At 45.9% G+C, this 27,821-nt stretch overlaps 1 pseudogene; it reads right to left on the bottom strand.

Annotated features, from left to right (window-relative positions):
• Positions 1-21,884: 21,884 nt before the first annotated feature.
• LOC8039886 lies at positions 21,885-24,422 on the bottom strand (annotated as a pseudogene).
• Between the last annotated feature and the right edge of the window lie 3,399 nt (positions 24,423-27,821).

The raw sequence follows: 27,821 nt of genomic DNA, 5'->3' as shown, positions 1-27,821 counted from the left end.
TAGTGCATTTCAGCGCATTGCCGGGCAGTTAGCGGCATCCCAGGCCTTGGTAAGTGAATCCGCGCGGTGTGAAGACGAGCACCAGTATGGTGCGGGGTGTAGTGATGTAGATTTTATGTTTGCGCGCGACCACCGTATATAGCGGCGGGGACGAAGAAGAGGAAGTAGAATAAAGCCAGTGAATGGGAATGGTTGCCCTATTCTTATTCTGCCCGCCGCGGTAGCGCTCTGCTAGTTCAGCACACTTGCAACGCTACATTGGCGACGAGGATGTGTTCGGCAGTCTTCAGCTACTGTTTTTGCAAGTGTCCACCCTCCACGACCTCGCAGCGCGCCGCCGCTATATCACAAGGCGCTAGCTTCACAGCCAAGCCTACTGTTCTCCACTAACGATGACCCTGATTCCAACCTCACTGCCCCCTTTTGACTTGGATGCCACTGACCCAACTAATATCGGCACCGAATGGCGAAAGTGGATCACTCGCTTTGAAAACTTCCTCATCGCTTTCGATGAGAAGAATGACGCACGCAAGCGTTCTCTCCTACTCCACTATGCGGGGGAACGTGTCCATGAACTCTCCGAGACCCTTCCTGACCTGCAGAGTAGTCCCACATCAAGTACGACGCCAGATGCTGATACACCTTCAGTAACGACCAGAAGCACATACCAATATCTCAAAGACAAACTTGACGCATACTTCAATCCTCGCATGAACACCACATTCGAGGTCTTTCCAGTTCGTCAGGCAAAGCAACTCGAGGGCGAATCTGTCGGCCGATTCTCGATCCGGCTTCGACTGCTTGCCCGCAATTCCGGTTTCGCGAACGCCGACGAAAAAATCAAGAACCAGATCATATTTGCAACGACATCTTCACGCCTACGACGAGTAGCCCAAAGGCAAGACCTTAACCTTCCATCACTTTTGAATCAGGCTTGACCCCTCGAGGATATTAACCGAGCAACGACCGCCGTGGAAGGATCGTCAACAACCAGCACGGTGCAAGCAATCTCTGGACAGCCTCGCTACGGCCATGCAGGCACATCCAGAAATGGCCAACAACCTCGCTACTTCTCTTCCCATCTGAAATATGGAGGCAGCGCATAACAACACACACACGCCTCGCCTCCCCAGTGCTTCCACTGTGGTGCTCACTGGCCCCACGAGGGAAGGCAAGTAAACTGCACACTTAAAATTTTTACACCCTTATTCGTGTAAATGGCTCGTCCTCTGGCTAACGCCTTTATTCGTGTAAGGGTGTTAGCCGCCGGAGGTGGTGAAAATCGTGTTAACTGCTAACACCCTAAAAACAATATGGCGGCCAGTATGCGACAGGCGATACGAGCCTGGCGAGCCGTACGCGGCTTCTCGCCGGAGCAAGAGCATACGGCTCGCACGCTCGTTTGGTGTCATCTGTAGGCGCAAAAAACTTTCCAAACATCTCTATGTCCAAGCGCCAACACCGCAAATAATACGAGTAAGGCCGAAACCGCTGGAGAATGAACAGCCAAGACTGTCGCCGAAGTCTCGCTCGGCCTGCTCGATGCCGGTCGCATTTTCATCGCATCAGAAGCGCTTATAAAGAAGGGATAGCTTTACAAAACACTGACAGGCTGGCTTTATTGAACAAAACACCCACTTGCCGTGGACGACAAGTTGACAACGAATCGCTCCGACACCCTCTGTCGACAGCGGCTAGGAGGTATCGCACTCGCGCTCCGTGTGGCTCTCGATTAACTATTGCCTGTGCTCACCTCTGTTACGTGCGTTATCCACTCATGAACGCTTGTGCGTGAACAGCGGCATTCAGCACCTAGAACACGCGCTGGGGAAGCCGCCTAACCTCCTTTTGTTGCAATCAGGCAGCATAACACGACGACACAGCTACCAGCGGAACCGAACAACTAGGAGCTATCAACACGACGGATGGACTAATGGCATCCAGCCCTCCAATAGTTATAGACCACCAACCGGCACACTTTTCAAATTGGGCGGCGACAACCCCCATCTAGCGACGAAAAAAAAAAGTGATCAACATTTGAAAAAAGAAAACAGCAGATTTTTTGCTGCCCACCGCGCGGTTACATTCACTTATGACATGGACATACACACAACACTGTACACACACAAGGGCAAACAAGCACTGATCAACTGCACAATACACAACAAATAGCACATACATCCTACTTATACAAACCAACAAGTGCCCCGAGCGGTTATATGCCCTCCTATTTCGCGCATCGGTTAGCCCGGTGACCACGCTGGTCTTAATCAAGATATGAAAAGATTACGCCAATTTTATTTTTCAATAATATTTTTTATGTATTTGTCTTAGGTAGGTACACATATCCCTTAATAACTTCTTACTGCATAATGTATTATAATGATACGCGCCTAACTTCTAGTAACTCAACGTGAGTTACGAGAAAAAAAAATCGTGTGAATTCTGTCTGGCAACCACACTCGCGGCGTGGTTGCTATGGCGACGCTGTCGGTACGCGCGCCGGCAGCCGTCCAGCTGGTTCGGCCGTTCGGCTACGGCCGAGTGCGCGAGTCCACGGTGAACGCCGCGAACGCAATCGAGAAAACAAAGCGTCGACTACTGAAGCTGTACTACGTAATCTAGTTTCCGCCCGTTCGCTGCCGAATTCTTCGTAGTCTTCTTCCGCCCGCTCGAAAGGGAGCAGCCTACCAGTCCGATTACCGCCGTGGCTTCAGTGGCTTCATCTTCGGAGGGAACTGTCAACTGAATTAGTTCCAAAACGCGGGTGCAACAAGCAGCGCAACGTGGCGCGGTCCACGCACGAAGTCGGTAAGTAAACAAAACACTCAATGCCGTTCCATTCTTTTTTTTTTCTACGGGGGCGCGCGGTGTTTCTGGGTGGCTCAAGGTATGGGAAAGCAACCGGAAAAATCGGCGCCTGATCGACCATGGGGTGAAAATTTCAAGGCGTATCGTATGCAAACGACAGCGTTTGCCGGTGGAAGACTCGGCCGTCCGTGGCGAAAGCATTTTTAGTATTTTTAAGGATGTTCTAGCTGCAAAAGAAAGGAGCGCCTTAAAATTTCACAAGGTAAAATACACTGCTGAGGAAACGACGCCCCTTTGCGTGCAGGCGCCGATTTTTCCGGCAGAGTTTAGCGCGCTGTGAAATGCAGTGTGCATTTAGGGAGAGTTTTGGCATAATATAATGTTGCTCATTGGAAATAAAAAAAAGAAATGCTGGCATCATATGTTTACAGACTCTTAGTTATTTTTGGAATCTTAAGTACCCTTTTTGTGGCAGGTATTGGACGCCAGCACATTTTACGTAGGAACGAAGAGTGGAATCCGGCCAATTCCCTTCCACATTAACATCAAATGAGTGCTGTGAAAGCAAAGAAGAAAGTGAGGGTGAAACAGTTCCTGCAGTAGTAAGTGCCAGAAACAAGAAAAGTGCCCCGAAGTGGAAAATATACTCCCTTGAAAAGGATCCAAAAGAAATAGAAGTTATCAGGTATACCGCCGAGCGTCACAGACCTGGACACTCCATTTCAGTTTTTTAAATGCCCATGCCCTGATCAGCTGTTTACAGCAATATTTGAGGGGACCATCCTGTATTGAACTCAATGCCACCATGAACACCATTTTCGGGTTCTGGTCACACCTCCACGCAGGATGTCCTGCTTCAGATCAAGGAGGATATCCTTGACAGAATCTCCTGTACGACAACGCGGGCGGTCCTGGCCCTGGATATAAAGGGCGCCTTTGACAACGTCAGTCACACGCTGGTGTTCGAGAACTTGGCCTCAACTGGGTGCGGGCCCTGGATGTATGATTATGTGCGGGACTTCCTGAGCAACTGGATGGCCACCATCGGAATCGAGTCCATCCGCACAAGCACCATCCCGATACCGAGCAAGGGCAATCGGCAAGGCTCGGTCCTGTCACCCACCTTGTTACCTGGCGATGTGCAAGCCGCCTCCTCTACTGGAACGGATTCCCCGGATGAAGCATACACTCTATGCCACTCTATGTGGACGACCTGACGATTTGGGCTACGTCGGGATCGGACAGCGGGAGGCAAGACTTCCTCGAAGAAGTCATTGAGACGGTGCAGAACTACCTCGAGGCCGGCAACCTCCAGCGCGCCCCCGATAAGTCTCAGCTGTTGCTCCTCCGCGCGGGCAAGCCAATTCCTGAAGAAGAAGAAGGCGGACATCCGCCTCACGTTAAAGGATGGTACCCCCGTGCCGGTGGTGAAGCGGGTTCGGATCCTGGGGCCTTCACCTCCAGCGGGACGGCGGACCCAAGTACACGGTCGACCGACTCGTCAAGACAACCACGCAAGTCATGCGCATGGTGAGAAGGATAACGAGTCACAGACACGGGCTCGAGGCGTCGGACCTGATCCGGCTGACCCAACCACTCGTCGTGAGCCACATCGCCTGCGCAAATCCGTATCTCAACCTGCTGTCGAGAGGTAAGGGCAAGATGGACGTGATTATTCGCAAGGGGTACTAGCTGGCACTGGGGGTGCCGCCATAAGCGTCGAACGCCAAGCTCCGGCGGCTAAGTGTAAACAACACCTTCCAGGAACTCGTCAACATGCACCTAGCCAGTCAGTGGGAGCACCTGGCCCTCACACTGAGTGGGCGGCATGCCCCGAGCTCGCTCGGCATCCCCATCCCCGCATCGCAATGCGAGGCTATCCAGCTGCTGCTGGCCCTTTGGGACAAGATCCAGGTGGCACCAATCCTGTGGAAGCTGAATCCATCTTTGCATCCAGGTCGCTGGATGGCTCCCGGTCCCTTGATTCCGCTTGGTCCCGTCGTGTAGCATAGGGCCCCTGGTAGCAATTGGGCTAGCCCAGCATTTAAGCATACTCCAGCCTTTTTGTATGTAAAGCAAAACAATTACTGCAGCTGAATACTTCTTACCTGACAATAATCGTAGTTTGCACTGCTCAATGCCCTTCTGTTTTATCTAAAATACCGCAACTAAATACTTCGAGTACTGGTCGGAGCACTGCGGTGCAGGTGAAGTTTCTACTTCACCTGTTGCCCTTCTGTTTTATCTAAAGTACCGCAACTAAGTACTCCGAGTACCGGTCGGAGCTCTGCGGTGCCAGGTGAAGTTTCTGCTTATAAAAAAGTGTCTGCCCAAAAGCTTGCTTCGGTACCACAAGCTGCAACAGGAAGCCTGATGCAGAGGCTTTAAGAGCAAGCTCCATGCTTTGAATGTTGCTAAGCATGCGCGCTTGTGCAGTGCAACTGTCGTTCAGGACAACGTGCTCATTCTTGGCATTTCAGTTTCACTTGCACTTAAAGGGATGTTGAACCGAAATCTGGATTCCATAAAACACGGCGGCAAAAGCGTGTAACAAGATGCTACAAACACCAAAACATCACTCATACAGCGATATTTCGAATGGATGACCCTATTTTTAAAAATAGGAGGCGCCTTTGACAGATTTGTTTGTCTTGTTTCTCCGAGAAGGAAAGGGAACGACCTCGCGTCTCCTCCACCTCGCCGCCTTGAAAGGGCGAAGCAGAGAGAGGAGAAAACGAGATATCTCGACGTCACGCGCCTCATCGGTCTCGTTCAATCTCAACCTTTTTCTCCAAATACGGCCGTCCATTCGAGATATCGCCTTGTGACTACGAGTAGTGTTTTAGGGATTGTAGCGTCCCGCCTACGGCTTCTGCATCGTTTTCTGAAATCCAAATTTCGGTTCAGCAGCCCTTTAAAGGGAAACGGAGTGTGGCAGTGATGGGATGATTTCTTGTGTCAGCCGGAGTTGCCTACCATTACCACTGTAGGGCAGCAAAGGCTACAGGCATGCAATAGCGACTTTGAGAAGCGCTTTCGCAGAACAAGAGCTTGCGATAGAGCGTGTACTAGCTCGCACTTGTCGCCTTCGACCGCGCTGTCACCCTGGCAAGCCTTCGGCAACACCTTCAGAATGCCCGCATTCTTCAAGAAAGCCACAATGTTATGAATATACCACAACACTGCCTGGCTTTTATTTTTTTCTAAAAAAGAGCATTTATGAAACTTTGAAAATGCAGCAGTGCACGCTCATTACCTTCGGTACTGCTTAGTACGTGCTCACTCACGCTTACCTTATCCAGGCTGAAAAGCTTGTGCTCGGACGGGGCATATTGAACACTGGTGGTGTCTTTTGACTGAAGTAATATACAAAGTATGAACAGGAGTGATAAAGAAACACAACATTTAATGCCGGTCATCTCCACTTTTAAAAAGTATCTCAACGTGAGATTAATTTGACATTTCGTAGTAAGGGTGATGAATTCCAGACAGGGTGACACAAACCGTTTTGATAAAAACGTAAAAACAAAATGTAACTACTCCATACAGGTGCCTAATACCTAGTTTGATGACTAGGAAACAACACGGAGGACTAGAGAAATGTGATGAATATAAATGAATAAAGCTGGTCATGAATTGAAGCATGCCATCTCAAGAAAAACAAACAAAGCCTTTAATGATTTCGAAAATCGGAACAATCCTGGCAGGAGTTTCACAGACTTTGGCGATTGCACTATGTGATCAGCAATCAGGCTACAGGTGTTTTCTTGGTTGTATTAATCACCTTGATTGCAACTGGCCGTAGCTGTGAGTAGATTAGAATAAGACAAAGCCTCTCAAGAAGGCAGCTCGTATTGTACGTCTTCTGGCCATGGGCGAAGCCGAAAAGCCAGTAGGCCACCATGACCACAGTAAAGCCTTCGAAAAGCCAAATGGTTCCCTCCTGCATATAAAAGCAGAATTGATTCAGTCAGAGAATAATAACGGCCGCACTGATGAGTATGATTTTAAGCATGAAATGCTTTTAGCTCCCGGCCACCAAACTGATGACATATCTTTTTTGGGAACTAATGCCAAAAATCACTTCAAAACATCCCAGGTTTCGAAGTTGACTTTTGCGTTGGTTTTCTTATTTGAAACCGGCTTTGAAACCTACTGGGTCTCGAAGTCAGTTTTGGATCAGAAAGGTGTGCACTAGCAGGGTTCAAAATTTGCTGTCAAAATTTTGTTTCCTTGAGACAAGGAAACAAAAAGAAACATACACACCACCGTCTCAAAACCAGCACAGCATACAGCTGTCATTTATTTCCACAAGTCTTCTTCCTTGTCATCCCACACGCTACACATGCTATGGAACCTATTCCTATACACACTATGAAACCTATTAATTCCGAACTACAGCTTTAAAAAAATTATCCAACATTCAAATTACTTTTTTGTATGCCATCTCACTACCGAATTCTAAACCAAGAGCGCATCATTCGTTTAAACCGTTTGAAGCAATCGCCTGACGAGGAGCCCGTTGTCGTCACGCTTTGACGGCGCACTTTAGTTCACCTTTCTGCCGCCGTCTTGGGGGGGGGGGGGGGGTCTCAGGCATCGTCCCCGCGCGAATATTACCACAACTGTTTAATTGATTGGTGCGGCACACAAACTTCTGTTCGGGCTGGAACTTGGTCAACAGTGTCTGAGATGAGCCCAACGCCCATTTCAGACGTCAAATAAAGTTTCGAAATTGCTTTTATAATCTCTTTAAGAGTTTGAATGCAGGCGTCTATAATTCGCAAAATTTAGTGGCCGCGATTATGTCCTCTGTGACCGATTTGCAAAAATAAATGGCTTTACAGTAATGATTCAGATTGTGATTTATTGGGAATTAACCAGTGCTGTTAATAACATGCTCTGTATTGTCCGCTCTGCTAGTGTTTTTTCTGCCGTCATTGCATCCACGCAGCTTGAAAGTGCACTGCTTTATGCGACAGGTGGCACGCACACACCGAGGCACTCACTTCATAGCGTGGCATGTGGTGGCAGCAAAAGCCTCTGCCAAAAACATGCTAAGCACAGCATTTGTGGCGGCAGAAAAGATACAAGGCTATTATCTTGTTCCCGAGAGTATAGTATGTTGCAGGTTAAGATGGTACGGTGAGGGGAAGAAGCTCCGTCTACACTCTTTTCACTTTAGCAGAAAGGATGTTATAGAGAAAAGAAGGAAACCGCCAATCGTGGCAAGCAAAGCCTTTTTGGACTGGCAGAAGTGATGGGAGGCACCAGGCAATGTAAAAAAAGGGGAAGGGGGCGGGGGGGTGGACTGCAAACGTGTTTACCAAGAATAAAAAGGGGGAAGAGTGAAAAGAGGTATTCTTCTGTAGATTCCTTTTTCTCCCAGAGCTGTGAATGTGCCATGGCCGGGCTGGGCTCAACTCAATGCCCCAAATCATATTTGAAAAAAAAATTATTGCCGGCAGAGTTTTGCGGACTCCTAAAATGCCTTTACAGAGAGGTTCCACAAACCCTCTTTCCAGAACCGTTGGCCTAAATTGCGGGCATGGGCACCTGCAGTATGTTTTGCAGGAAAAGGAGGGGGAGGGGGGGCAAACCTTGTTTTCTTTTAAAGTTATAGGTTTGAAAGCTACACCCCTTCAGAATAATTCCGCCCCCCTTTTCCGCCACTTTGCTGACGCCCATGATTATGGGCACCTCATCACTTACAAAATGTTTCCTAGGACCCATGTGTAGAAAGTAGGAGCCACCATTCAAGCCCCTGTCATGACTACAGTGCAGACATATCACAATAGCAGGGAAGAACAATAAATAATAATGGACAGTCTGACCGGAAACAATATTGGTACAGTTTCAGACTCGCTGCTCAGCTTGCCAGCTGAGCCAGGCTAGAAAAACGAAATTGGCAAAGTGAATGAGTTGCGAGTATAAAGATGCAACAACAAAACCCTACTGGCATTCTTAAAAAATGCTGGGGCCTTCTTGTCAATGGAAAAGGCACTCAGTAATTAAATCCAATACTCTTTCGGATAGTGAGATTGATATCGTGGTAAGGTGGGTGCTTGTCCCAAGCTCTTGTTTTAGCACCAGTGGGTGTCAAGTTACACACAGCCAGAAAACAAATCAGCATAGCCAAACGAAGCACAGGACAATTGCATCCGTAAAATAGCCGATGTTCCATATTTCAATTAGTTTTTGATCTCACTCTGCGCAGCACACAATTTATAGCAGACGATTGTCCCTTTTTGGCTCTGTTCGCAGATGACTTGCCAGTCTGTTCGTCGTTTTGTTTCTGTCAGAGAATGATACCTACCTAGTAGCAAACTAACTCATTATTATTCCCTCATGTTAGCAGGCGATGCGTCTGGTAGCGGTATTTTATAGCGAGTTCGTTTCACACGCACTGGCACCGTTCGAGTTCTCTCCCAGAATGCATTGCACTCGCAGAGTGTTGCACTGAGAACTAGACTCAAACCAATTCGCCAAATGCACCAAGTGCGGAAGACTGATGCTGCCGCCATCTATGTTGTAGAAAGAATACCGACCTCAAACCGAAACTGGCGCCTTGCTGTTCGGAGTGATGGGTGGGAATGCGAGAGTACAGTCGCTACCAACGATTATCTACAAACGTTGGTCGCTGCAGCCTTTAGTTTATAGTTGCGATTACTTCAAGCAACACGGCCGTCATAGGTATAGTTACAGACGGCGTAAATTTCCGCAACCAGCTGTCTACAAAGCAGCTGGTTGCGATCTTTCAATTCTCATAACCGTTTACACTGAAGAAAATGGATGATGCTGTCCGAGCAGAAGCTTGATCCATTTCAGCATGGCATTATGCGTGGACCACTGAAAGGGTACGCATTAAAACTAGTCTGCTGGAATACCCAGCAAAACTTTTCGATTTCGATCGTCATTACAGGTGGATCAGATATTAGCTTTGGTGAGGGCGTCGAGAACGAGAGCTTTCTCGAACAAAATATGACGGGGCAAGTTAGCTGAAGTAGGTAAATATTAAACATGATGATGTTGCCCAAGCCTCGGGTAAAATCACTAAATTTAGCTTTCTCTGATGCTTATTGGGCAGTCAAAGTTTCTGCTGGGGCAGTTTTGTCGACAAATGTTCAATTTTTCACCCGCACACGTTGGTGATAAACATCTCGGGGGCCGCTGATGCATTTGTTCTGAGCATTTCTTTACACACTGGTATATTTCAGCGTTTTTATGGCAACAGAGCGACAAACCTCCAAATAAAGCACAGTTTGTCAACTGCTTCCTTCATGAAATAGGAGACGCTCACACTTCAAGCTCGCGTTTGATTCCGTTGCCCGCGGGACGCAATTTCTATCAGAAAATCTACTTTTTTTCCTTTCAGTTCTGCGACACATCGTAGCAGACAAACTTTCGTCATCTGCTCCAGCACCTTGCCGGCCTAGCCGGAGCGAGGCACGACGGGATTGCATTTTGGCGCAATCTCGATTTTCTCAGTGCAGCGAGTGCATGCACGCGTGGGGTGTCAGCAATGAAACGAACTCGGAGGGTGCAACCACTTGTGGAGTGCCGGCTGAAACGAACCCGCTCGACGCTGTGAGTGGACACGCGTGGGCACGAGTGCCGTGAAACGAACTCGCTAATACTTCTTCAGTGCAAGCCGGTTGAGACCTCAATGACCAAAATCGGGCTCTCGGTGAGATGGAATGGCAAACTGAGAATGATTTCATGACCAGGGGCCAAACAAATAACAGGTGCATTGTATGGTGAGAGTATTAGCACCGAGAAGTTTGGGAGGCGACCTTTTACAGCGAGCCGGGGCGACATCCTGCTGAGGACAAAATTTACCCCCTCACTCGCCCTACAAAGGCCAAGATGGCGTTAGCTGTCGGCATATTACTTTTGTTTTTTTTTGTTGGTTTTTTTTGTGCGCATTTTACGTAGGAAATGTGAATTATTATATGCGGCCTTATTGAGGTATGGTCTGTAGCTGCAGGCGAAACTTCAACCAACATTCCGAGCATGGTTTCCAGGGCAGACAGTGCATGAATCACAGATGGTATATGAAAAGGAAGAAATGCCACCACACTTGCAGGAGCATTGCAATATATTTACATCCTGCACAATCGACCCTGCTGATGATTTGAATAAATTAAGAGGTTTTTTTCAACTTTGTTTCTAAACAAAAACGTCTCAGCGAAAAAGCTGCACTCTGCTCGAGCAACATGTTAAATATATTCTGGGCCATGGGGAGAAAATTACAAGTGAGACCGCCCAAAGGCCTTTGACTTAAATGCCATTTGTATGCCCGCAAAGCGGGGTCTGATGTTCTCCTAAAGCGCGAGACAAATGGACGGCAGAATCGTCCGATCCGACAGTCCGAACGCCGCTCCGAATTGAGACACACGCACACACTTCCGATCTTGCAAGCGACACAACGATCCGTTCGGCTCCGCCCAGGAGATCCAACTCCCAAGCACTCCAGCGGAGGTCCGCGTTCATAGATCTCTGGTCCCAGATTGATGGTTTAGCTCGCACGAGCGAAGCTAGGAGCTCGTTCTTGTTAGCGCGTGCATTCTTTGCCGGGGCCATCTTTCTCGAATGGATCAGCGGGATCCACGCGTCCGGCTTCCCGTCGCCCGTCCCGTTTTCTTATTCGTCCCGACAGACCAAGTATGTCATCATGACGTCCGCGCTAGCTGTGCTGTCATTGGCTGGACGCATCCGACAATCCGTCCGCCGTGCAAAACTGTCTGGCGCGTTTGACGCATGTCGGATCACCGATCTGACGCCTGAAGCGACCAAATTTTTCGGATCAGGCAGTCATACTGTCGGATCGGACGTCGGATCGGATGGATTTTTCGCGCATGTGTCTCGTGCTTAACTCATGAATCTGCAAAGAACAGAATTTCAGTGTCTGAAACACTTACACCGCCGCTTCCACAACCCCTTGCACAACCGCCTTATATCGTGTGGAGGGGGCGGGGGGGGTTCATCGACGGGAGTTGCCTCCACCGATAGCTTTCCATACTTATAACCCAATTATAAGGGTAAACGTGACAAACACGGTTGGAAAAGCTATGAAAATTCTGTCGGCATAAGTCTCACCCAGCGCCTTTTACACTGGGTAAACGAAGCCCCGCTTCTCAACGTGCTTACAGCTCACAACGGCCGATGTTGACGGTGCCTTTCCCATCCTTAGTCTGACTGTCCATGCTCTTTTTAACCTCGAGGTTTTCGGGTGGTAGAATATGATACCAGCTTCTTTTTGGAAATTGCATTGCAGTGCTGAACAGTAGGTCAGCATGATCACAAACCTCCGATCGTGAGGAAACGAGCGCAGGGAAGCCAGCCAGATGCCAGAACGCGAAGCGGAGTCTGTCACCAGACGTCACGGTACACCTGACCCAATCAAGATGTGGCGACCGCAGCGACACTTGTGTTTGCTCTGAAGACTAATAGTACTCCGTGCAAGCAATACCATTGATCTCCACGACAATTTGCTGGATCGCGTGTCTCCGCTTGGTCGTTGCAGCTCAGGTGCGGCCACCGGATGGCCACCTTGGGACAAAGATTATCAGTCAACGTTTTGGAGCGTTGCGGAGGCTGGGCGGCAGTAAGCTGAAGACATGTTTTCTGCTCGTTCGTTGTCATTTACCGAAGAAGTTTGTTAAAACCCCGAACGGTGAGAATTGCGTTTGAGAACACGTGGAAATTTTTACGAAAGCTCAGCACCGCAAGAAAAAGGGGCAACTTGTCTAACGCAAGTCTTACCGTTCTGGCGGCGTGATCAAAGCTTCCTTGGCATGCCAAAGTGCTGCATCTTTGTCTTCGCACGCTTGAATACCGATCAAGAATTAACGCCGTGTGGATTTGTTTCGTGAGTGCAAAGAGCATGAAGATGCATGTGCCTCTGCAGCAGCATTTTACTTTACTCTTACGACTGTATTTGTAACTTGCGGCACTTGCAGTCCAGAAGCGGGCATGATCCAGTGGCGACAAAGGAGGGGTAGGAAGCTATGGCGACAACGACAGATTGCACACAACCATATGGACGGGCCACGTTTGAAAAACTTCAGATATCGCCGCTTCATACTTTTGCCTTCGAAAACCTACCTTCTTCCACAGCATTGCTCTATTTGTGCTGTCATGTGATCCATTTAAATAGATTTGGAACATAGCCATGGTTAATCCATAATAGCAACCACCGATTTCGTTTCCTATTGATAGCAACTCGCTGGAACAGCTGGGTGATAGAGAAGGCGCCTATGTGCGACATACCTTCAAAGCTCTGCCATGGCATCGATTCTTGATAAGTATCCAAGCGTGAAAAGGCACAGAGACGCAGCAGTTTGGCAGGCCCAGGAAGCTTTGATCACGCCGCAAGACCGGCGAGACTCGACGTTCGACAAGTTGTGCATTTTCTTGCGGTGCCGCGCTGTTGCAAAAAATTTTATGCGATTTCAAAGGAAATTCTTATAGTTTACACATTGCGAGCGTTTGGCGCTCCTTTCACTAAACAGAGGGGAGCGCCGCCGGAGACTGACACTCGAACGTGCTCTTCGTGCTCCGAGCATTTCTTGGAGCACAAGTGACTTCTTTGCGCTCCGTGATGTCACGTCCACAAACAAGATGGCTGTGCCATTGTTGAGATTGTTGAAACAAAAGGCGTAGCCGGACAGCTGCTCCTTTTCAGTCATTAGTGGTTAATCCAGCAGGTAAAAACAATTTGATTTGAAAGCCAAGACAGCAATTAGCATTCCGGAAAAGGTTTGTTCATGCGCCTTGCCTGAGAACAAAGTGATCTATCGAACGAGCGTGCTGATAGCTCGGCGACAGAAAAGTTGCCGGCCGAGAAGACAGTGGGACGGCTGCCCTTTTTAAACTGCTTAGTCCAGCTGCAGCGAATAAAGATACCTAGATTGGAAAGCCGAAGCATCAGTTAGCATTGCGGGAAAGGTTTGTTCGTGCATCTCGCCTGAAAACGAATTCATCTATTGAACGGAAGGTTACCGACAGCACAGCGACAGAAAAGTTGTTGAGATGAGAAGACAGTCGGAGCGCTGCCCTTTCTAGGATGCTTTGCCCAGAGAATCAAGATACTTCGAATGGAAAGCCGAAACATCATGTTCATGTCTCGCCTGAAACGAATTGACGTGCTATCTATTGAACGACAGTGTTCCGGTATCGGCATAGCACATCAACAGCTTCCATCGCATTCCGTCTCGCTGCAATATGGAACCACGAAATATATGGCAAGTGTGAGGGTTTCGTGCGTCGACAAACAAGTTCAAGAATGTTGTCTTTAATTCAAATATAAACAGCTTGCACGGTCAATAAATAGATCAGCCAAGGTGCCTTTCCCCGCACGTGCTCTAAGTGAGTCTCCAAACCTCTAAGAAATACTTAAACGTTCGTAGAAACTTCATAACGTCGCCGTCTCTTTTACTTTGTACCCTGCCGCTCTACACTGGCTTTAATTAATTTACCACCGAAATAATTTTGGCTTCTCCCACCCGTATCCACGGGATGCCAGGTTCGTCATAACCGTGCGGTGGGAAGGAGCTTGTGCGGCTTGTCAATAGATTCGGTGTGTCGCGCTCCTGTACGCCATGCGCCGTTTAGTTGCTGTGCCTGGAGTATGAAACTCGGAGCGTCAGAGTAGGGGTAAAGGAGTGTGGACTTAAAGGGGAGCTGCAATCATACTTAAGCGTCTACCTCTTTTGCGGTTTCCACGTCTCTTTGGGTTCGGGTAAGCCAGCGGGCGAGAATAACTAAATATCAGTGAGTCATATTTCAACCGGACGACGCGGAAACCTCCTCCACCTACGAGGGCGACCCGCGTTGCCGAAAGCGCGGAATATGTGACGTCTTTGGTCCTGGGCTTACTACTGGTCAGAGCCGCTAAAAGCTTTTTTTTAGTCGATACAAAATATAAGTATCGCGAACCGTTTCAATTATTTATAAAAGTAGTTTTTGTTCAGTATTTTAGATCAGAAAAGAAACAAATGCAGTTTATAAAGTACGGAAACAAGAAAAGACCCGTCGACAAACCCGCCACCAAGCGGTGAAAAAAACGGCGCATACAGTAAAACCTCGTTATAACGAAGTTGAAGGAGCGGTCATAATTATTTCGTTATAACCATTAGTTTGTTATAGCCAATGTCCATTTCTTCCCACTATTAGCAAGCAAGGGGAATTATGATTGCTTTGTTATATCCCGTTTTGTTATAACAAGGTTTTACTGTACTAGAAAGGCGTAGTGGGATGAGGCTCCGACGAACAATGGGCTTAGAAAGGTCCCGGATGTACGCGGTGGCGCTGCGGTCGTATACTGGCTCGAGGATCCGACCGGTTCCGAGCGTTCCCAAGGCTTTCGGCGCGGGCTTGGCTGGCGATTTGACCCTTTGGCGGTATGGCAGCGCGAAGTGGCTCCCGTTCTGAACTGATCTTTACCCCGTGTTTACCGTCGTTTGTGGCCAATGAAGTGTTATGCCGAATTAGTCTTTAATCGCGCGGCAAATGCAATGCGAGCTGCCCTGGCCGCCCATTTCATACAGCCTAGTCAACACGTGCTTTAGTGGCACCCTCTCGAGCCGTCGACACTGAGTGCGGCAGCCGTGAGCGCTCGATGAGCTCACTACTTCACGGCCACTCAAACTAGGACCTACGACGTCATGAAGGATGTTATTTTTTGCTTGTTTTTGTAAGTCTAATTTGCCTATAACTTTTAAAATAAAGCGAAATTGGAGAAAAGTTTCTTTAAATTACTACGTTCAGTGCGCTCAGGTTCGGTCCAAATTAAAAACCAGTCCAAAAGTTATTGCAGGGCCACTTTAACGCTCCCAATGACGACAAACGAGCAAAAAACATGTCTGCAGCACGCTGCCGGCCAGCCTCTGCAACGCTCCAAAAGGTTAATTTTCCGTGTCCCAAGATGGTCGTCCGGCAGCCGCAATCACGGAGCGGGGAAGCGCAATTTAGCAATTGTTGTAGAGATCAGTAAAAAAATATGGAATGCATACCCTCCTAGCATCCATCAGGTAGGGATAAGCATTCTTTGCAGTCTATATGCCCATCAATATCAACACATGTAGCCATTTGCAGGCAGTCGCATCCTTTCGAAGATCAATCTGGCCTTCGTCAGGCACCAGCTTTCGCTCTCAGCACACAGCCACTGTTGGTGGGCTTCGAGGCTGCTCGCATCTTCACCCTCCACAGGCGGGGCAGCCCCGGTCTGTAAATGTAGAATATGAATATGGCAGGTATTATTTGATAACACTTTATGTTTTGGCCGTGTAAAGAAAATCTGCATTCCATTTTCTAACATATCTGTTATGAAATAACAAGGTCAGGTGGAACGGCTCGAGTTCGCTGACTGAAAGACAGAGGGCTTAGCCTGAACCAATATCCTAGCAGCCTTCGATATTGGTGTGGGGGGAGAGAAGGCTGAACCTCTAAAGATGTCTTCAAATGATTCTCTAATTGCTTAACTCCAAAGTTTCAGGCTGCTGCACTTTAACGTTCTGAACTTTTTCCAACATATATTTGCGCTGTCGCTAACCATGTTCCATTTGCCAATTTTTTACACGCCCCTTCTCCTCCAATCAGAACAGCACGAGAGTCCGCCGTGAACAGACTTGGCATCATCGTGTGTCATATATCCCCGATGATTGCCTTCCCCACTAAGATGCATTAAAGCCAAGGCTCGAGCACAAGCTCATAGCATCGCTAGATGGTCGCACTGCACGAACCCTCGTGCAGCCTGAGTATCTACTAGTACTGGTAAAAGCGAGCGAGTTGAAAATGAATACTTAAAATCGAAAGAATAAAGCGCGAGGGACAAGCCCAGGACAACCACGTAAAGCCTGGTTCAAACAGTTGCGTTTGACCGCGTTGCGGCTGCGAGAAACCAGGACATCCCTGCTGCTTATATCGCGTGCCAAGATGATTCTTTGAATTGGAATCCACGCTTCATACGAAGCACAGATGTGCCGGTGACTCGTTTTCGGTTCTAAACGCAACGCAGACAAACACACTCAAACGCAAGTGTCGGAACCGACCTTTACGGTACAGGCTCACAGTAAAGCTGTGAGCCCGAACCGTCTCGCACGTCTAGCCTTCGCTTTAGTACATCTCAGGATGAGACGGAATGTATCATAATAGAACCGATGTGGTCTCACCATTCTGAGCAGAAGTGCGTGAGTAACCGATGATATTTTCGTGGTCGCTTGCACGTAAACAACCAAGGAGCTTGTACACAACGCCGGCATTCATCTGGCTTGAAAACAACTTGAGCGTTGGCTTGGCTTGGATGTCAGCTGCCCATTGTGCTTACTTGAACTTCACGAAATCCTCTAAATTGAGCAGGCTGCTTCTTGACTTCTGCTGTCGGCGCTTATGTCTGCAATTCGGCGGTTTCCGAGTTCGACGATTCGGAAATCATGGGTGTACCACCGCAACACCCTCTTAACACGATTTCGGTAGCCGTAGGGTGTAAAAAGGATGTACGAAGGGTGTAGGCCTTTCCGTACACCCTTGAATATTCAAAAATCGTGTAAAAATGGTGTAGGAAGGGTGTGAGCTCGGAAAAACACCCTTTTAACACGAACATGGGTGTTGAAATTTTTAGTGTGTGCCTCGCCAAATCTGCCTCTTGCAAGACATGTGGCAGAAAAGGAGACTATGGCAAGGTGTACCAATCAGCACACAAGCCTATCTTCCAGATTTCTCATGATTCTTACTCCGACGAGAGCGTTTATGCTGTCGGAACTATATCACAAATATCTCACCATAACCTCCCAGAGGTTCATCTACAGGTTAACAACACTCCTGTAACATTCCTTATTGACACAGGTGCTCCAGTATCGGTCATTGGAACCTCTACCCTTAACAAGCTTGGAGCATTCACAAAACTCCAACAAGCAGGAACACGTATTTACGCGTATGGAACGGATGCTCCGCTGCCAATCATAGGAAAGCTCAATGTCACGCTGAAGTTCAGGGACAGCGAAACAACAGAGGACTTATACATAATAAAGGGAACCGTGAAGTCACTGCTGAGCTTCGCTGCTGCAAATAGACTGGGCCTCATCCAAATTACTTACGCCATTCAAGGGCACTCATAAAAAGATGCACTCTCAAACGGAGAAGTGCCTCTAAACTTGCTCGAGACCCCACTCGCTGCTTTTCCTGAGTTGTGTGCGGGTGTAGGCAAACTAAAAAAACCTCCAGGTGCATCTCCACATTGACAAAACCATTGCCCCGGTTGCTCAGCCCCATCGCAGAATCCCTTTTGCAGTCCGAAGCAAAGTAGAAGAAAAGATAAGCCAGCTCTTGGCCCTTGATATCATCGAAGAAGCAACCGGACCTACTCCATGGGTATCTCCAGTCATAATTGTGCCAAAGCCGCACAATTATGACTGGAGATGTCCTCTGTGCGCCAAAGCCGCACAGAGGACATTCGCCTATGCGTCGACATGAAATGTGCGATAAGGGCCATTCTTCGCGTGAGGCACGCCTGTCCTACCATTGACGGCGTGATCACAGCGATGAACGGATCAACACTCTTCACCAAGCTTCATCTAAAATATGGGTACCACCAAATAGAACTTTTCGACTTGATGATGAATCAAGAACAATAACATTTGCAACACACAACAAACTGTATCGCTACAAACGACTTATGTTTGGAATTAATGCAGCTGCCGAGGTTTTCCAGGAAACCATCCGTCAAGTACTCAACGGCATACCTCACGTCCTCAACATAAGTGATGATATACTTGTGTTTAGCAAGACAAAGAATGAGCATGATCAGGCTCTCCAGGCAACTCTCAAAAGGTTGACAGAGAACGGCCTCACAGTTAATCCAATAAATGTCTCTTCGCACAAAAAGAACTCTGTTTTTTCGGTCACATTTTCTCTGCTTCTGGAATCAGAACAGACCCCCAGAAGATTGCAGCACTAAAAAAATGCCGGCCCCTGCCAACGCTCATAAGTTCGAAGTCTGCTTGGTACAGTAAATTACAGCGGACGCTTCCTACCTAACCTTGCTGATATAACATACCCTCTTCGGCTTCTCACAAAAAAGAACACCAAGTGGGTGTGGGAACCGGAAGAGCAAGGTGCTTTGGATACGCTTAAAGAAAAGCTGTCTGAGATCCCCAACCTTTTCTTTTTTGATGGTAGAAAAGAAATAATTCTCACGGTCGACGCGTCGCCTGTTGGCCTTGGTGCCATCCTAGCACAGAAGGAAGGCAACAACCCCGAGATTGTCGCATATGCTAGTCGGGCTTTGACCCCCACGGAAGCACGGTACTCTCAGATTGAACGTGAATTGCTTGCAGTTGTCTGGGGGACAGAGCATTTTCATCTGTATCTTTACGGTAACAACTTTCTCATTCGCACAGACCACAAACCCCTTGTCTCCATCCTCACCAACCCACGGGCGTGTCCGTCTGCACGAATTGAACGCCTCGCGTTGAGAATCCAACGATACAACTTCAGAGTGGAGCACACTTGTGGAATCAGCAACCCCTCGGATTACCTGTCTCGCCACCCCATGCCGAGCTCTCCTGCTGATGCCCGCCTGGCTCATGCCACTTATGCATATGTCAACTTCATTGTCCACCACAACATTCCCAAAGCCATGACTCGTGCAGAAGTAGCTGCCGCCACCCTAGACGACCCTCATATACAAAAGGTGATCTCTGCCCTCAGCAGTCCTGCCAGCTGGAATGACCCAGCACTCAGAGAGTTTATATCCGTACAGCACGAGCTCTCCCTGACGGACAGCGGCCTACTAATGAAAGGAAATTGCCTCGTTCTACCGGCTGCTCTCCTGCAACAGGCGATATGTCTCGCTCACATTGGGCACCAGGGCATCTCCAAAACGAAAGCGCTCATGAAGCGAAAAGTATGGTTTCCCCACCTAGACAGCATGGTACAAACTAGTCTTAAAAACTTTATGGCGTGTCAGGCAACCATCCAGCATCAACACTCTGACCCCTTCGCGATTCCATCGAAGCCAAATCAACCTTGGGAGGCGCTCTCACTTGACTTCGCGGGGCCTTTCCTTAACGGCAAAAACATAATGGTCCTAATGGATTATACGTCACGCTACCCCCTCGTGGCGGTATTATCGTCGTTAGCGGCCCCAACTGTCATCACCAACCTTATGAAGATCTTCAGTACTTTCGGGATTCCTAAGGTCGTCAAAACGGAAACGGGCCTCCATTCCAAAGCCTTGACTTCAAAAACTTCGCTGACTCACTAGGATGTCGCCATCAGCGCATCACGCCTTGCTGGCCGCAAGCGAACGGTGAGGTCGAACGATTCATGCGCACACTTAAACGGTTTCTACAGACGAGAACGTTGGAAACTCTACGTGGATTTGCGAATTGAGCAAATTTCTAATGGCCTATAGGGCGACACCTCATTCAACGACAGGGAAAACACCCTTTCAACTACTCTTTGGAAGACCTGTGGGCTACCTCCTTCCCGATTCCGCAGACACTAACGACGTGCCACAGGCACGGCAACACAAGGATTACGAAAATCGAAAGAAACACGAGATTTACGCAGTTGAACACAGACATGCGAGACCCCACAACCTCGAAGTCGGAGATCGGGTACTGTGTAGACAGCCACCGTCGAACAAGCTCACTCCTCCTTATGACCCGCAGCCATACAAAGTGATCGAAATCAAAGGGACACAGGTAACTGCTCAGGGAGATCAGAAAATGATAACAAAACCTCAAATTTTTTCACACTTCTCCCCACGAGTGCGAAGCTCAGAGCACACAATGAATTGATCAATGCGGATGATGCTGAGGAACAAAACGCCATGAATACGCGTCATACTCACCCTCACCAGGATGCTGAGCAGCACATCGACGTGGGGGAGAGACGAGACCTGCAACCCAACGAAGCTCAAAGATCCAGTGAAAAACAAAGTCCGACTCCGGAAGTTGAACAACAGCTCGACGTGGAGGAGGACGAAAGAAACCAGCGATTCGTTGAAGCCCCTGGCCCTGATCTATCAGGAACAGCACGACCGGTTCGTACAAGGTACCCTCCTACAAGACTAAGGGACTACGTCTGCTCCCGAAAAGCGTTTCGCTCAGGTTCATTTCTTTGCTTCTCGGGGGAAGTGGTGTAGTGATGTAGACTTTATGTTTGCGCGTGACCACCGTATATAGCGGCGGGAACGAAGAAGAGGAAGTAGAATAAAGCCAGTGAATGGGAATGGCTGCCCTATTCTTATTCTCCCCGCCGCGGCAGCGCTCTGTTCGTTCAGCACACTTGCAACGCTACACGCGGCCCCGTTCTTTCCTAGCGTGACGTCACTTGCAAGGCATGTATAAGTGATCACAGTAGCTGATGTCGCAGAGAAATACTTTAATGGAGCCATTCCCAAATTTTTACTTATCACAATTTTGTTTTCACACTTGACAAAGACGGTCAAGTCCTATGGCTCTCAAAACTTCAGCAAAAAGAATCACGGAGCTCAAATTCTGACTGCTGCTCCCGGCGGGAGCGGCAGACGAAGCTAGTGGTGGCAGAAAATTAAACACCAAAGTCAACGGGGCTGTGATCTGCCTAGGGAGCCTCAATGACCGCGCCAACTTGAAATGTGGTAGCAGCTTGGATCTGCGCCGGGACCCCATTCTTGAATCTTTGTATGAAAGTGTACGCTAAGCCGCACTGTACAGCTAATGCCCTCCAGCGAACGCTTTTTAAATATTTCGTCCATATGGAACAAAGTCTTTATGAAGCTATATCATCGTTTTGTGGTAAACATGGTAGAAACATTTAATACTATGCCAGTTAAGGATAATATTAGAGCAACCCCATGTTGAAATTCGCGGGAATGTGAGACAAGCTGGTGACCCAATTCCATATGAAAAACTTGAGACTTTATATGTTGAAAATCTTAGGTTTTCTTATTATAGAATTTGAAGTTTGATTGGATTCAGATTTAAAATGCTCCATTTTCCACAATAAGAAATTAAAGAAGAGCACTCAATTTTTTCAAATGTTTTATTTAGACCTTTTGCACTTTCTCGTTCAATAGAAGACAGTCAGATAACCAGATGAACTCCATAAGGTGGCAGACCTCCGGCTGCAACTTGAACCTGGGACCCCAAGAATCAGCTCCATAGGGCAGGGGTTCAGCACCTGATATCATGTCAGAAAACATAAAATATGAAGACATGCTTTGGCCCTACTTGTTATTTTATGGTATATGTCCGTCGACCTTGCAAAAGTGGAAACGTTACATTCTACTGTTATTAAAAGGTTAGTGATAATAAGGTAATGGGTGGGAGTTTCGTTCTTGATAAAAGACAGTTGTTTATCAGAAGTGGTTTGTAGATAAGTGATCGCACATTACGTAAAAGGAAACAACTCCTACGCGAGTTTACAGCTCTGGGGCAACCGTCAAAGCGCGTAATTCTGTAAACATTAAACGTAACGACGCGACTAACAGGCCAAGGACATTTCGTGTGGGGAATTAAATATTTTCTACTTATTCATGCGTGAAACGTCGCACTAATATCCACCACTGCACTCATGCAATGGCATAAGAGAAAGACAAATCTGCCGAAAACTCAAAAGACGTCCGATGAACACAGACGTTTAATGACTTTTTCTTTGCCAGACAATGTAGGTACCGCCAGTGTTAGCACGAACAAGAATTCGACGGATTTCCCTGGTTTTCTTCTTTATATAATTGAATATTTGCAATTAAAACTAGCGTAGTTAACAGACTTCGTGCTTTTCATTGCCTTGTTCGAGTAAAATGTTAAGATAAATCTTGATAACAACAGATACTTTACATTATACAAATATCACTCGGGGAGATTTTTTTTTAAATGCTGAAACACTGCAATTGAAACAAACGTTTTTGATTCGGTGAATCAGAGGTGCAAAGAGAAAGAAAACAAGGAAAATAACCAAGATAGAGACGAATTTCAACATGCCTGCATGATGAAATACGAGGAAAATATACAGAACTAAAAATACAGAAAACGTAAAAAAGAAGAATGAAACATTAACTAAAACACAGCAAGAGCCGATTAAAAAAAAGCTTTTTTCACTTATTCCTTTTTCCTATAAATTAAATGTAAAGAACGTTCGTGCTCTCCGGTTCCTCGTTTTATCCATGTGCAGTTGTGCTGTAGCAATATGATCACGTTCAAACCCGCCCAGTTATCCATTCACTTTTGTAAAGAAGCGTCGATGTCGTGTTCGCGCTAACTTTGTCGGGCAGTGTGCAATCAAGGAGCAGAGATTCGCTATCTGGTGTAATTGGCTGATTCTGGAACAGTCGTACTCAATTGTATCATGCGTTAATTTTAATTTTGAGTAACATGCTATTCATAAAATAAAAAATAAAAATATTATTATCCAAATGGGCTTCTAACTACAGAAATGCTATAGTGTGTTATTAGCGAACTTCGTTTGGTAAACAAACAAAAAAAGCCGTAAAATTAAATTCTTGGAAATTCTTCATGTTCTTTTTTTTGTCCAATTAAGCGCTTCAATGGGCCGCAGTCAGGAGATTTCACGTTTACTTGTAAAAGGCTTTTCTCCAGGATCCCAAGTAAATAGGTTGTATTTTGTTTTCCAGACTTTTTAATGGGGGTCGTTATTCCCTTCATATCATCACAATATTAATCCACCTCGTAACTGCATGTTCGCGAGGTTAGAAATTGATAGTAAATATAATAAATGAAGCGCGGTGAGCAAAATGTATACCTCGTACTTCACAACATGTGTTCTGCGACGATCGTAACGTAGTGATATAATTTTTAAGATTTAGTAATAACGTTTTAGGTTCATTTGGCATGCTCGGTACGAACGTTACGTCAACTCACCCCTGAACTAGCAGCTGAGTCTGATTGGCAAGGCAAGTCCATTCGACACAGGGATTTGACAGAGTTTTTACTTCTCCGTTTCCCATTGTGTGGCCGAGGTATCTGCACTCATGATCTAGTCGTAATACGTACGAGTTATTAAGAAAGGGATATCTCAATATGCACAGAAGTAATCGCCAATTCAGGATAATCGTCAAATAAAGGATCATTGTAAATATCCGATCAACGTATTATTTTTAATATTGTAAGGGTGCGATAATATGTACACAATTACTGCTTTTCAAGATAGGCGAACCCTACGACTGTAAACGTACTTCTGACGCAGCTGCGTATTACATTGCCGTAAAACTTGTGAGGCAGATTTGACCGTCACATATCAGTAACGTTTCCCATGAGGTCGGTCATACATAATCGATTAATCACTAAGTTTAGTTTCTCCATGGGAAGCACTCGCTGGCAGGTGAAACTTTTGGAATGGTAGTTTAAGTTCACATTTATCTAAATTAGAGAAGACAATTAAGATGCTTCGTGATTTCAATATTGCGCCGAGGGCGTCCAAGGTCGGTGTGCAAACGTCTATAACATTGTCCAATTTTGTATATTTCCATAGAAATATAACTTACGGTCAAATATTAGAAGTGATCGTTCTTGTATTTCGTAAATGTTTTTTCCAGCTTCCTCCACATTACCTTGGGATATTACTACGTTGGCTATCACAATGCAAACAATCAAAATATTCATTTTGCCCACTTTATAATCTGTAAATAATTTAATACTGGATATCAGAAAGTGTATTTCTATGCTAATATTATGTTTGAAATCACTTTGCACATTTATTTCTATTATGATGCGCCCAGCTATACGATGCGTTATTTTTTATATAAAAATATTAGGCGCTTTTTTAAATTATTTTCAGAGTATAGCACAAAAAACAAAGATTGCTTTACTGGTTTTATCAGCTTCCTACATGAAGAAGACAGTGAAACTGACTTCAAGATGTTGACTTTACTGCCATTTCTAGAGTACTTTTGGAACAATGCGCTCACAACTCGATAAGCATAATTTCCAACAAAGTAGGCAAACTATTTCCCGTATGATTTATCCCATTTATTTGCAATCGTTGCAAATGTAAGGTAAATACCATTGAACGGCTCTGACTGTTATCTTAGCTTCAAGGCAACAAATAAAACTATAAGAAATTCAGGTATGGGTGCACAGGTACTTGTGCATAGTTCGTACGTAATTAACTTTCGGCTGTTAGATCGTATTAGCATTTATGCAACAAACATTCAAGGTAGCGCGGCCATGGGAGGGGGGGGGCTTATGAGGACCGAGCCCCCTTGATATGTAGTTGACTCCTTAAGCATATGTATGCCCTCCCCCCCCCCCCCACACACACACACACACTAAGTAATTATTGAAAGTCCCAGCGAAACCCCTCTCCCCCGAAAATGTTCCAGGCTTCGCCACTGCAATCAGGCTAATATGCTTTAGGCTTTTGGTACTACAAACCGCTTAGTAGAATACAGTATAAATGCACCAATATTAGGCTTGCATAAAGTAAAAAAAAGTTCGCGAAAGAGGCATTTATGAAGAATCTGATGATATTACCGTCACGTTGACGATGCGCCGGTCTACGCTTGTGCCTGTCGAGAACAAACTACACCGGGGCATTTATATCTTAGTTGTTGGTTCTACGTGGTAAGAGGTTTCTAAATTTTGACCTTTCACAAGATATCGCAACAAAGATCTTTTTAGACATCTAACCTGACGTTTGACTTTATCTGTTTTCTGCCATGTGTCAGCAACATATGAGGCTAACAGGATATGTTTTTCATCGTGACATTTCAATTTGAGTTCTAAAACCATTCACCCCAACGTATACGTATTAAACAAAATTAGTCACATTTATTTTTGCTTTTTTCAATACTATGCTTTCCTTATGTCGAAAGTCAAACGTAGGCTAAGATTTGCGTCATCGCGAAGTACTGACTGCAAGTGTTTACAAAAATATTTGTTTTTTGATATTGCAGTTTTTGTTGGTCGATTCCGGAAGTGAGAAAAGAATTGTACAACACATTAAGCAAAATCAAACAATATACAAGTAATAAATGTAAAACATCAGCAATAGTCACCAATGGTGGACAACAATTCACGCAATGGTTGTAAACGAACATCACTGGGCAACTAATTCCAAATATAATGGCATAAGGAAACATATTTAAACAGATTGGCAGGTGGATGAAAATGTGAAACATTTAGTTGGCGGCATCTTCTTCAAGAAGGCGCTTTTGCAAAATTTAGATACATTTTTAATGATGCAAAATGTAATTAGTTAATTCAACTGTGTAAGGTTTTCAAGCATCCGGTTTACTACGCCCGAGAAACGTTTCTACAGCCAGTGAGAAAAACCTCAGGTCAGGGAACACCACCGGTTTACTATGCGTGGAAAGTGGGGAAACGTTTGAAGCAAAAAAATTAGAGGGTGAAATATCTGGCATACCGTCGACAAATAAAACGTACTGCTTTCTTCTGAATAGCTTCAACGTCGTTGATATCAAACGGCTTTCAAGGGTTCCAAACGACAGAGCCACATTCAAGGATTGGTCGTTTTAAGGTTTAATATGTCAGAAGCTTTGCATGTTGTATGACTTAACGTAAAGTACGCAGCCGGTATCCGAGGCCGTTAATTGTTACATGTGAAGTCGAAGTGATCTATCAGGTCATATCACGCGTAAAAAGACGCATAAAGTACATTCAAATTCTCTCGAAAAAAAGTGGATGACTAGAGAGATATGGATGTTAATAAGCGCATAGAAAATGATATAAAAGCGGCTTTTCGAAAAGTTATTGACAATTGCCAGGTGTTGCACCAAAAACAGAAGCTGGCAAGGGAATTATTAAGAAAAAAGGACCCCGAGATGACTTCTGATATAAAACACGATCGTCTGTTTTCACACGTATTTTAGTGCTAATGTTACGTGGAAAAACATCGATGTCAATAAAAAAAGGCAGTGCTCCAAGCAGTTTGCGAACCACCCGATCACACATTTGCTTCCGAAGGATTGAATGAATTGAAAGTGGCACACTGTGAATGAAGGGAAAGAAAACTATGCACCCAGTCAGCCCAGGGATTATTCTTCAGTATAATGTTAAGCTTATGTGTGAGTATAGCTGTCTTATTGTAGGATGATATCATTATCGAGGTGTTCTAGATGAAAATATTGGAAGGCTTTTTTTTTAATCATTTGATTATGGCGCCACAGCCGTTTTACAGGTACCTCAGACAGAGTAATTAACTATCCACATCGTGGAAACACAGAGCTATGAACAAAAATGAACATCTTTGGAGGATTGATGCTACTACGGCCAACTTCGCATGACTGAGCTCGGTTGCGGGTCTTTCCTATATAGGCCATTCAATACTCGCCTTCTGCGCACTGCCATCTTTGTTTAAGAGACTGTGGAACGTGTTCTGAGCATGCGCAATAGCTCACCTCTTTTAAGTATCAGGCGTAGCACATGCCTCAACAGCGCAGTAATTCGGCATTTTTCACTTGGGTGTTAAGCCTTGGTATAATGTGTAAACCAGAAAAGGAAAATAGATGTCATAGCTCATTTTCGTACATTTTTGTGTTTCGTTTCTATTTTCTTTCAGCGTTGGCTTTCTAGAAGGCTGAAAGTTCACCAGTTAGACTTTATAATTTCTTCTGCTTAAAAACTTGCACATGGGTTTCGTACTTTCTGACATTTCGACTTACTCACTCGAAGGGTTTTCTTTCAAATTAGGGTTACGACCAAAATTTAATAATATATAAGAATTATCGTTAAAATTGTGACGCTCAGCGCAGTAAGGAAAGCAGCTTTTTATTTTGACAGAATAACGCGCTTTGAATTCACTGAAACGCAACTCTAACTTACCAAAAATTGAGGTTCTTCTCAGACAATTTATACTATTTTTTTTAGAAGAAAGCCTGGTATTATCCTATTTACTGTGTTGATTTTAATAATTTTTTTTTTTGAAATGAGTTTTGATTTGGTTAGGTATATTTCTCACCTGTGTAACAGCTTCAAAGGTGCAAGCCGCATGAATAAAATGTATTATTTGCTGTCCCAAAAGGGCTATCAAAGATGCAAAAC

The sequence above is a fragment of the Ixodes scapularis genome, unplaced genomic scaffold (assembly GCF_016920785.2).
Source record: "Ixodes scapularis isolate PalLabHiFi unplaced genomic scaffold, ASM1692078v2 PGA_scaffold6__148_contigs__length_123643588, whole genome shotgun sequence".
NCBI lineage: Eukaryota > Metazoa > Arthropoda > Arachnida > Ixodida > Ixodidae > Ixodes > Ixodes scapularis.
This window is presented reverse-complemented; position numbering and strand designations above follow the sequence as displayed.